This window comes from Ischnura elegans, chromosome 2, assembly GCF_921293095.1.
Source record: "Ischnura elegans chromosome 2, ioIscEleg1.1, whole genome shotgun sequence".
Classification (NCBI taxonomy): Eukaryota; Metazoa; Arthropoda; class Insecta; order Odonata; family Coenagrionidae; genus Ischnura; species Ischnura elegans.
Window position 1 is genome coordinate 141,948,722 of NC_060247.1, and position 10,607 is coordinate 141,959,328.

Consider the following 10,607-nt stretch of genomic DNA (forward strand, 5'->3'; position numbering starts at 1 on the left):
AATTTACTACGATAAAATCTTTTCTACACCTACCCGTAATTATTTTAGTAGTTAAGTACGTAATTCATCTGAAGGACAGTGATTACTACATAATGCCCTTAACGTTAAATTTGGTTGTGTTCATGTCAGCACAGTGAATATTATTTCTTACATCCGTATGGCCTTCTTGCCCTCGTCCGTGAAGTAGAAATTTTCACGAGTCTCCTCTTAACGAAAGGTGACCTAAATGACCTTGCGATTTGGAAAAGTGGACTCCTAAGGACTTTCGACCTCTTCAATGAAATTCTTTTCTATTCTCTCATTCTCATGGCTGAAATATTGAAAGGTAGGGCAAATGTCTTCGCCCTGAACTTCTCCATCGCCAAATGTAGATACTTCCTGAAATAGTCTCGCACTTTGACATTTTTTCCACCATATTTTTGTTACCCTGTAATAGTGATGTGTTTAGAAATTCCTATTATTCTCCACTTATTACCTTCTCACTTATCCTTTATTCTCAACTCCACTTTTCCTCCTGGTAAAGACTGTTATTGCTGGAGCTCCATGGCTAACCTCTAACTCTGCTCATGTAAGCCCAGCAAAAGAGAGATCTCTTTGGGACACGTGCAAGTGATATGATACCATTGAGACTAGTAGCCTATCTCCCTGTCTCTGTCGTACTTTTGATATAGGGTGAGACAAATTCCCAGCCCACCATGGATAATGTTTCATGTTTCACTGAAATTGTTAACCCCAAGTTTCTATCCTCTTTGGGTAGCTCATCAACCAATGCACCTCCCTCCGGCAAGTATTCCGCTAAATTATTTGTTTGCAAATGTTTTCTCCCCGACTCATTTTCCTGACCCCAGGCAATTTGACCTCCTTCATGTCTTAAACTCATTCCCCACACCTTCAACGCCAAAGGTTGGTGTTGGTGGGAGAGGGCATATCTCGTCCTGGTCTGCTACACATATGCATGGGCATGCATTTCACGCATTCAGAGTTGGGAGGCCAGTTCTTTTACTTCTGGCCACCATGCACTTTGAAGATTTTGGTATGGAGGTTTACTCTTATTGTAATATGTACATGTGTTAAGATTTGATTTGAATATGTTTTTTAGGGTTGAATAGAAGCTTCAGGATTTGCTGAAATACACTCACTCCACACAATTCCCCTTGGACCTCATTACTTCCAATGCTCTAGAAATTTAAATTCCAACGTAGTCAATGAATTCTGTTGCAAGATTTTTCTATGTTTTTTTCTTTATTTTTTTCAGATTGATTAGAAAGGCTTTGAGAATGAAACTTAGAGTACTTTTTCCTCATGACAGTAATGCGTTCTAATATCTGCTGGTGAAGAAGGTGAGGGTTATTCAAGCATTTTTTTTTTTTTTTTCATTTTATATGTAACTGATAAGAAAACTTACATTCAGCCCATTGTGTGGGCTAATGATGGGGGTGGAGGCGGCACGAATGATCGGAAAGCATGAATAATCCAAACTTTCACTTTAATTTTCGTAATTAATGCAAATTAAACTTATTATTTACGCTCATTATCCGTCATTTAAGATTGTTTTCTGGATTCATTACATACTTTATATTCCCGACCACAATCTTTTTGCTGCGACAACGTGTTAATCCTCGTATGCCTAATACTCCATCTAATACCCAGAAACCTTGCACCCATGGCTGCAAGATCATGGATTCAGAAAAGTGGTTTGCACAAATGCTTCAAAACCTTTGTGTGACGTCGCAAACTACACTGTCGGCACCATGCACCATAGTCGCATCACGCACGAGTTGTCCGGGACGTAACTGCTGCTGCTGGATGCAGATCCGTGATCACTGAGCACGATGTTGGGAAAACAGGAATACGGAACTCCCGTGAAGACAACGGGTATGTGATCACGCCATCGTGCAGATTCTAGTAGAAATAATAATCCCGGTGTAGCCTTGCATAAAAATGCAAATATCCTGGTGCATTTGCGTCAGGACGGACTATAGGACTATTCTTTTTTATAGAGATCGCGGAAAACTTCGAATGAGTATGAACTCATGCTCGGATAGTCCGCAACATGAATGAGCCGCAGCCGCATAATCAGGAGTCTGCTGTATCTGTATGATTTTATATAAGCATTGTTTGCAGTATGTTTTTTCACCCATGCTGGACATTAGGACATGCATTCCATCCACTAATCTTAATTTCGATGGGGCATTTGTTCCTGGAGTTTGACTCCAGGTTCGGCGGCTCAGTAGTGTCCATGTCCATCCTCGTCGGCTCTTGGTGCCGTGAAGGCAATGGATGCAGGTTGCTTCATGTGCCAACCTTCCAAGTTATCACTCTCCCAGCCCCATCAGGTAACACGTTGAGCACTGAATTGTTGAGGCCTTTACTTTGTAGAATTCCATCATATGGTTGGAAGAAAATTACTTTGCTTTTCTACAAAACACACACTTTATTGCCGGCTAGTTTCGGTACACTGTACCGTTTTCAAGACTAGTGATACACATAAGATTTTGCCGGGATATATACTCAGTGGTCGGGTGATTGGAGGCGAAGGGGAGGGGGGAGGTAAGTGATGGGAAGGGTGAAGGTGGGAAGGGGTAGGGGAAAACCAGAGGTAGTTAGAGAGAGGAGCGTGGGTTGGCGTCACGGGGATTTTTTGGGGTGTAATAGTGGAATGTCTAGGAGGGGGGAGTGGAAAGGGAAAAGGTGGTCATTAGCAATGGGTTCTTTCCTCTTTACAATTTTTAAAATTTCCAACTGTTCCCTGATGTCCAGCTGTGTTCCTTTCTTGACTCGGTGCAGCAATTCCGGGGTAAAATCCGCTTGGTGGCCTTCCTCCCGAAGATGGGTAGCGAATTGGGACATCCTGGTGTTGTTGCAGTAATCGCGCCAGTGTTCCTCTGCTCGTACGGTCAGACTCCTTCCTGTTTGTTCTATGTATTTGGAGTCACAATCACCACACCTTAATTGGTAGACCCCACTCTTGAGGGTTGAGTCAATGGGGTCCTTGACTGAAGGTAGCATGCTCTTAAGGTTAGAATTATTGTAAAAGGTTTTATGTTGATTACTTTGAGTAATTTTTCCAATTTAATAGAAGGTTGGCCTAAATATTTTATGCGTCACCATGACTGTTGATCCATGGGGGTGGTAGAGTAAATACTTCTGAGTAAGAATTTTTTCTTTTTGCTTTCAAACAAATCGTTGATCAATTTTTTGGTGTAACCATTGGCTACCGCAATTTTTTTGATGGTGGTTAATTTCTGAAAGGAGATCTGAGGGCTCTAAAGGGATCAACAAAGCTCTATGCAGCATGCTATGAAAGGCTGACAATTTTTGGGTTATGGCATGCTTGGAAGTTGCATGGATGACTTGGTCTGTATAAGTTGACTTTCGGTAAATAGAGAACTTATGCTCGCCGTCTTTAATGGAAATATTTAGATCCAAATAATTTAGAGTGCTTCCCTCTTGTAACTCCATAGTGAACTTGATATTTGAATTTAAAGCATTGATAAGGTGTAAAAAATTGCTTAGTTGCCTCTTCATTCCCGTCCATAAACAAAGCATATCATCTACATAGCGGAACCAATAATGAACATTCTTCAGGAGGGGGTGGTCACTATTGAAAAGTTTCTTTTTGAAATATTTTTGGACAATTAAGAAAAGAAACTTTTCAATAGTCAATTTTCAATTATCTTCCTTCCATCTCATCGACGAAAAATATTTTCTTATTACAAAATACGGTCACTATACACATGCTAAACAAAGTTGAATAATGTGTTGCTATTGTTATTATTATTTTTTAAACTTAATATTTACATCATGCCGTTATGTCTTATAACTTCTTCCAGAATATATTTGCAACTCATTTTCTAAACCATCCTTTCAATAGGGGTTTGATTATACTGGTTACGGAAATAGAAATAGATTTTTTCATTTTTTTTTTCATTTATTCCATATGTGTTTGTTAAAGTTACTAGGTGGGAATAATTATGGCCACCATTTCGTTATTCACGGGAAATAATGGTGAAGTTTTTTTGAAACTTCTTCCTTTTGAATGAGGAATTGGAATTGGGGAAATCCACGGGTAAAAAATTATCGAATTTCAGGGCTCAAATATAAGAGTCGTTTTACGTCACCGCGGAATAGACTGCTAGTTGCTCTGTGTCGCCTGTTATCTCTATTTTTAGAAGAATTTTTGGCATTCTTATGAGAAATGCATGCAAGTTTTCTGTTTTGTGCATGTCGTGGAGAAGGTCAGCTCTTCCTTCTCAGTTTTTGTGACTCTCGCCATTAGTACAGTCTCTCCTGCGGACATCTTTGGAATGCGTGTGAAGTTGCATGCATTTTCACTCCTCTATCGAGATTTTATTTTTTTAAATATTACCGTAGGGCCTTGTTCTATTCGGCGTGTCAATATTTTACATATATTTAGCCACGTACGTGGAATATACGAGAAACTTATATTTTTAATTTTATTCCTAAATCCCAAGGACCGTTTATGTATCAGACTTTGGTGAACAAGGCTTAGAATAACTCCTCACAATAAAACTACCTCTGGCACAATTTACTCAAGTGTATGTGTGTAACATTGCATTGGGTCTTCTCCGCTGAGGTTTTTTTGAACTTTGAGGCAATTGACATAATTTACTTCAAACAAATTGAGCTATTATAATCAGAAAAGAAAGTCAGCAAACTTTCTATGCGCAAAGAAACAATTATTTTCGGATTATTATATCTTGCCGTTAAATCTGGAACATACACGTTTAGATATTTCTTGTAAGTCGGTTCTAAAGGTTAACGGTTACATATTTTTCTGACTGTAAAAGAGCTACCTCATCAGTCTTGTGTATTTTGTAGGTGTTATGTATTTTATTTTAATGTATCTTATGGTTGTTACCTGAAGTTTACGTTGAGAATGCAAGTGTGTGGGAGCTGAAGGAAATATTCTCGTTTGAAAGGTTTTGGTCCATATTGTCACTGTGTCTCAACATGCAGTTCTTCAAGGATAACTGAGTATAGGAATCTTACTCGTGGGGAATTGGAGACATTTTCAGGTCTGATATACCTAATGGGTATTGTAAGATTGCCATCCATCCCAGATTATTCGAAAAGGTTGGATAATGTCTACGATTTTCCTTGCCTTTACTGCACTATTTCCTGAGACCGATTTCAACTAGGTAATTTTCCCATTGCTTGAATTTTGGCAGGAACTCTGGAGTAGATGATCCCATACCAAGTGACCCCTTGTATAAAATTCGACCCCTTTTGAATTCCTTCACTCAAAGAATGGAAGAAATTTACTATCTGGGTAAAGAACTCTGCCTTCAAGAGTCCATGTTGCTTTGGCGTCTCAAAATGGCATAACATTATCTATGCTTTCTTAGCCTAATGGTCCTGTGCCAGATGTTATAATTTATGCTGGGGCTAAGGATCCTGATATTTGAGGCAGGGGACATGCAAACAAAGTCGTGCGAAAATTAATGGATAGATTTATTTTCTGTGGGTGCAGTTAATACAGTGACGTAGCCAGGATTTTGAAATGGGGAATTGTTTGCCGGAGATTTCAGGGCCCTTCCGAAGGGTGCAGGGGCCATTTTACTCATTTTTAGCACCTCTTGTAAGACTCGACTGGGGTTGTGACCCAGACCCCCTCCTCCCCCATGACTACGCCACTGAGTTTATACATGGAAAATTATAATAATTCTGTTGAAATATTTAGTGAGTTACTCAAAAAGGACACTCACACCACTGAAATTCTAAGGACAAACACAAGTAATGATCCTCCTCACCTCCTAAGCAAGACTCTAAAAAGAGGCAAAAGAAGGTAAGTATACCTCTGATGGTGTATGATGTGCAGAAGTTCCAGGGCTATATTTGAACCCTTTTTTCAAAGAATTTCACAATTATTAGTTCATTTTTGTAGCATAAACACTAAAGAAAATGTAAAAAAGATAAAATAGCTTTCATATGCCTGCATGTAACTCTAAGTTACTGGTAAATTTAAAAATTTAGAAATGTGAAAATTAAAATTCAAAAACTTTTATTTACCTAAAATTTGATGCATCAGTAGTGGATGACTCTGCCTTCAAGAGTCCATGTTGATTTGGCGTCTCAAAATGGCATAACATTATCTATGCTTTCTGAGCCCAATGGTCCTGTGCAAGATGTTATAATTTATACAAGGTCTATAATTTATACTAATATATTCTGCAGAAATATTTATCTTATTTTATTATTCAATAGTATAAATTAATTCCGCCAACATTTCAGACATTATTGCAAGCTTCTTAGTTGCCATGTAAAAATATGCTGTGCATCGTTCCTAATGTTTGTGTAACAGATTGCATAAATATCCGGAGCACTTATCACAGGAGTGCAAATGGCATCACTGTGATGCCATAAACAAATTGTTTAATTAATAGTCAAATGAATATACAAATCCTTTTTTTATTAAAAAATTTTCATATCTTCGAAAAACAGTGAATGCAGTGGAAAAAAATTCTCCGCCAATGTGAAACAACTCCGAGAAAATGTTACACAATGATAGGATTAAGCAGGTCTCATGAGTGTTAACATATTATTGAAAACGATAGATCATTCGGGTAGTACAGAAAAAGAATTGATGGAGAAGAATACATACCCGATTGAAACATTTTCTATATTATTCGTGCATTTAGATTTTGGTAAAAATGAATAATGATATCCGCAGAAAACAAAAAATAAATTTTTGCTATTCAAAATTCTACAACGACAGCTGTGTTTTATAAGGTTAATATGCATTTAAGTGGATAAGAAAAATATGGTACTGCCAAATCTAAAAAGAATTATTTCGAAGAGGTGTGAACCACAGAATTTGGATTGCAATAGCAGTCATCTCCTTTACCATTTGGCCTACTCACTCACTGCTTTCAATGGTGTTTCATTACGAGCTTTGCTAAGTCGTGCAAGGGAGCGAACCTGTCTTCTAGTGTCACTAAATCAAACTAAATTTTGACTCGCAGTGGCATTATTTGCTGTGATATTGTGGCGGATATTTTATATATGTGTTATGTTTGCCTTCTCTCATCAAAAAACTTCAGCATTAATTGTAAGAAAATGTACTTTGATGGATCGGCCAATTTACGAGAGAAAGTAAATTGACGTACTGGAGGTGGATTTATTATCTAGCATGAGCTGCACAATTTTTGTGGCATTGTACATTGCACATATCCCACATACATTTTCCTTTAATGATGTTGTGATAAAAATATTGCGGAGGTGGGAACGTTGTTCAAATTTCCCTTCTACTGGTAAAATACTGAAACTAAATTTGCAAACTGCGGCAAAAGTGGCACCGCTTCATTTGTTGCTATACTTTTGAATCCGACTGCACCTAGTTCGTCTGAAGGACAGTGATAACTGCATGAAGGGACATATAGTGTGTAAATTTTTTGGTTTGCGTTTTAGCATTCACAAGTAATGTGGGTATATTATCTTAATTACATTTTTATGGGGTTAATATGGTGAACAAATACATATATGGCTTTTTCTTTTGCAAAATACGTGGTAGGATTTTTCAGCATTGGCTCTCTTTAGGAGGGATCATGTGAAAGGTATGCTTTCTTCAAAGTCGAAATATGCTATCATTAATGTTTGAAAAAGTTATGCTAATTAATTAGTGCCCCTACGAAACCATTGAACCAATCAGCATTAAAGAAAAATGTTAAGGAAAATCTGTTATCATAAAAAAAAATTCAGAATGAATTGTGGTCTTAGTTAGCCAACCAATTGGGAAGTGCGTACTCTCTGCCATTCAGAATTGAATGCTGTTACTGCTGACAAAATTGTGTTCTGTAATTATCACTCCATGATGCAAAGGTTAATGCATTCTAATTTTCCACTTTTTTATAGTAATATAATTATGAACTTGAAAATATTAACTCATTCAAATACGTGCGATGGAACAATTCCACCACATCGGCCTGAGGTAAACCTTAGAAGTTACATTTATTGCTGTCGTTCCCATTTTCCTAGGAATGAGTATGTTTGTACTTGCACAGCTGGTCATAATTTGTCTACACTTCTTGTGCGGCATTATTTAGTTTCCTCTCTCATTTTACTCTCTTAATATTTTGTGCTGCTCTCAATGTTTTCCTCTATTATTCTTGTCTTTGCAAAGTAGGTGCATTTGTTGAAGGCTATTTCGGTTGACTAGTCCCTATTTTTACCAGTGGAGTATTTGCGCAATATTTTGGAACAGCAGTAAAAAAACATTTCAGGCAGAGAAAACTCCATATTGAAACATTTACTTAGAAATGTTATGTATTCATTCAACAATGACTGTTAACATGTCATATATGTATTTAGATGTTGCCATGAAATGAATGGAGGCCATTTTCCCAATGTAGTGGTGTATATTGATGGCTCACACTGCTACCTACTGCAAGCTGGTTTAAATTCACTTTTTGCATTAGTTATGGTATGATACACCCTGGTCTGTCAGCACAAAGTTTTGTTACACATGATTACATAAGGGAGAAAGATTTTAAGGGAGCCCTTATAGCTTACGATACCAAATTAGGATGAGTGAGAAGGGCTCCTCGTGGCTAAGCTTAAAGCCTGGGAGAGCATCCACTGGATTGCAGATGGTGGGTCGACCTCTAGATATGTATAGAAGTTAGGTGAGGTGTAAGCGAATAAGCAGTCATGGAAAAAAGCTGTAGCATTCCTGTCCTTGGGTAATAGAGGCCATCTGAATGATAATTAAAGCCTGGGACTTGGGAGATGAATATCTGCAAAAATGTGAAGGACAGCCTCTCGTGGGGAAGACTAGAAGCTGCCTATAGAAAAGTGAGGAGCTGTTTGAAGAGGCCGGGTGGGAGACGCAGTGCCATTGACAGCAAGCATGAAGATCTCCTGGTTGAAAATGGAGAGAAAGAGTTCAACAGATGCAGGTGTTATGTGGTGAAAGTTTGACATATTTTAATAAAAGATGATACCACTTTTCCACAATATTTTAATGCATACGACATTTTTCGGCTCATAGAGCCATCATCTGGATAAAAGAAGTATGTACCTGGGAGAGTTATGCTGTGGAAATGATCTTGAACCAAAAATAATTGGAGAGGAAAGTGAAGTTGAAAGTAACTTTGATTACTCCTGGATCTAGATGTTAAGAAACGACAAGGGTGTGCTGTCTGCCTTAATTTCCTGTGTGTCTGTTGAAAACGCTATCAACAAAGTACGTAAAAGATAAAGCACGAGAAGTGAAAAAAGTAGCATAGGCGATTTGCTGATTACATATATAGCTGTCTTAGCAGAAATAGAGAGAGACCTGAAGAAAATTCGAATTTATTATTGAAAACATAATGACAAGATACAAGCTGAATAACATCGGTCTTATTTCTGAAAATGTGTTTAAGTCGGGAAGTAATCCACCAGAATTTACATTTGCTTTCATGTGGTAGTGAGGCATGGACGATGACGGCATCGGAGGAGTCAAGGTTGGAAGCCTTTTAAGTGTGGTGCTAATAATAATAACAATGATTTTATTGTCATTCAGTCATTACAGCAATAGACTACATCAAACTTACATCTACATATAATAAAAGTATGTATTCTAGCTATATGCAAGTTGACACCGAGAATGTTACACAAATTCATATACAATTTACTTTACACACTGACAGCACTTATAAAAAACAAGCAATCCCATCATCAAAACAGTATGTAATTTAGGTATACTGAATTCATGGTTTAAAATTTGGTTTTCACACAGATTAGGTGTAAAAAAGTAGTTTCTACTACATCTCAATGACTTATAATGTGCTGGCTGGGATATTTTACTATTTTTTACATTCTACCATAAGTACTAATTTAACAATTAAACTGATCAATTCTCACCGTCTTAGGCATGCTATTATTGAGAGTTAATTGCATTGTTATAGTGGATAGATACCTGACACAGGCTCTATCGAGGAGAAAAATCGATATCTTACCTAGGAGTCTGAGAGAGAGATTCACTAATGACATTTATACTAAAAATATTTATAAAGAATAGTTAGCTGGTGCCAAATATGCAAATAACATCAGACACTGGGTTGATAAATATTAATTCTGGCTTATTCTGCATGTGGACAGCAGATATTGTCCCGCACAGATAACCAAGTAAAGGCCCGGGACAGAATTTTCTTGAAGTTACTGGCAAGTTGCAAAAAACAAATGATACCACACTAAGCTTTCATTTACTCTAAACGTCCGATAAACAGTTTTTCTACCTGAATGACCCTGACTGTTCGCCATGAACAGATATTTTGAACTGTTCTTTTTACTGAACAGGTTCAAAGTGAATGGTTCATCAAAATGAACTGCTAAACCCACCTCTAATATGTACATATCCACCGGCTTTTGAACAAAATTACAATACTACAGCCACCTTTTAATACCATAAATTATATTGCTTATAAGCAATTGAATACACTGCTTCTGGGATGAGTAATGGACAAACATGGGATACCGAAGGAAATAGTCTACATAGGACACAAGAATTCCAAGAAATTCTTCCATCTATATTATTACTAGGATGTATATAACATTTTTAAATTGCATAAACTATTGGCTCTTAGCCTTTTTAGTGCGGTGGG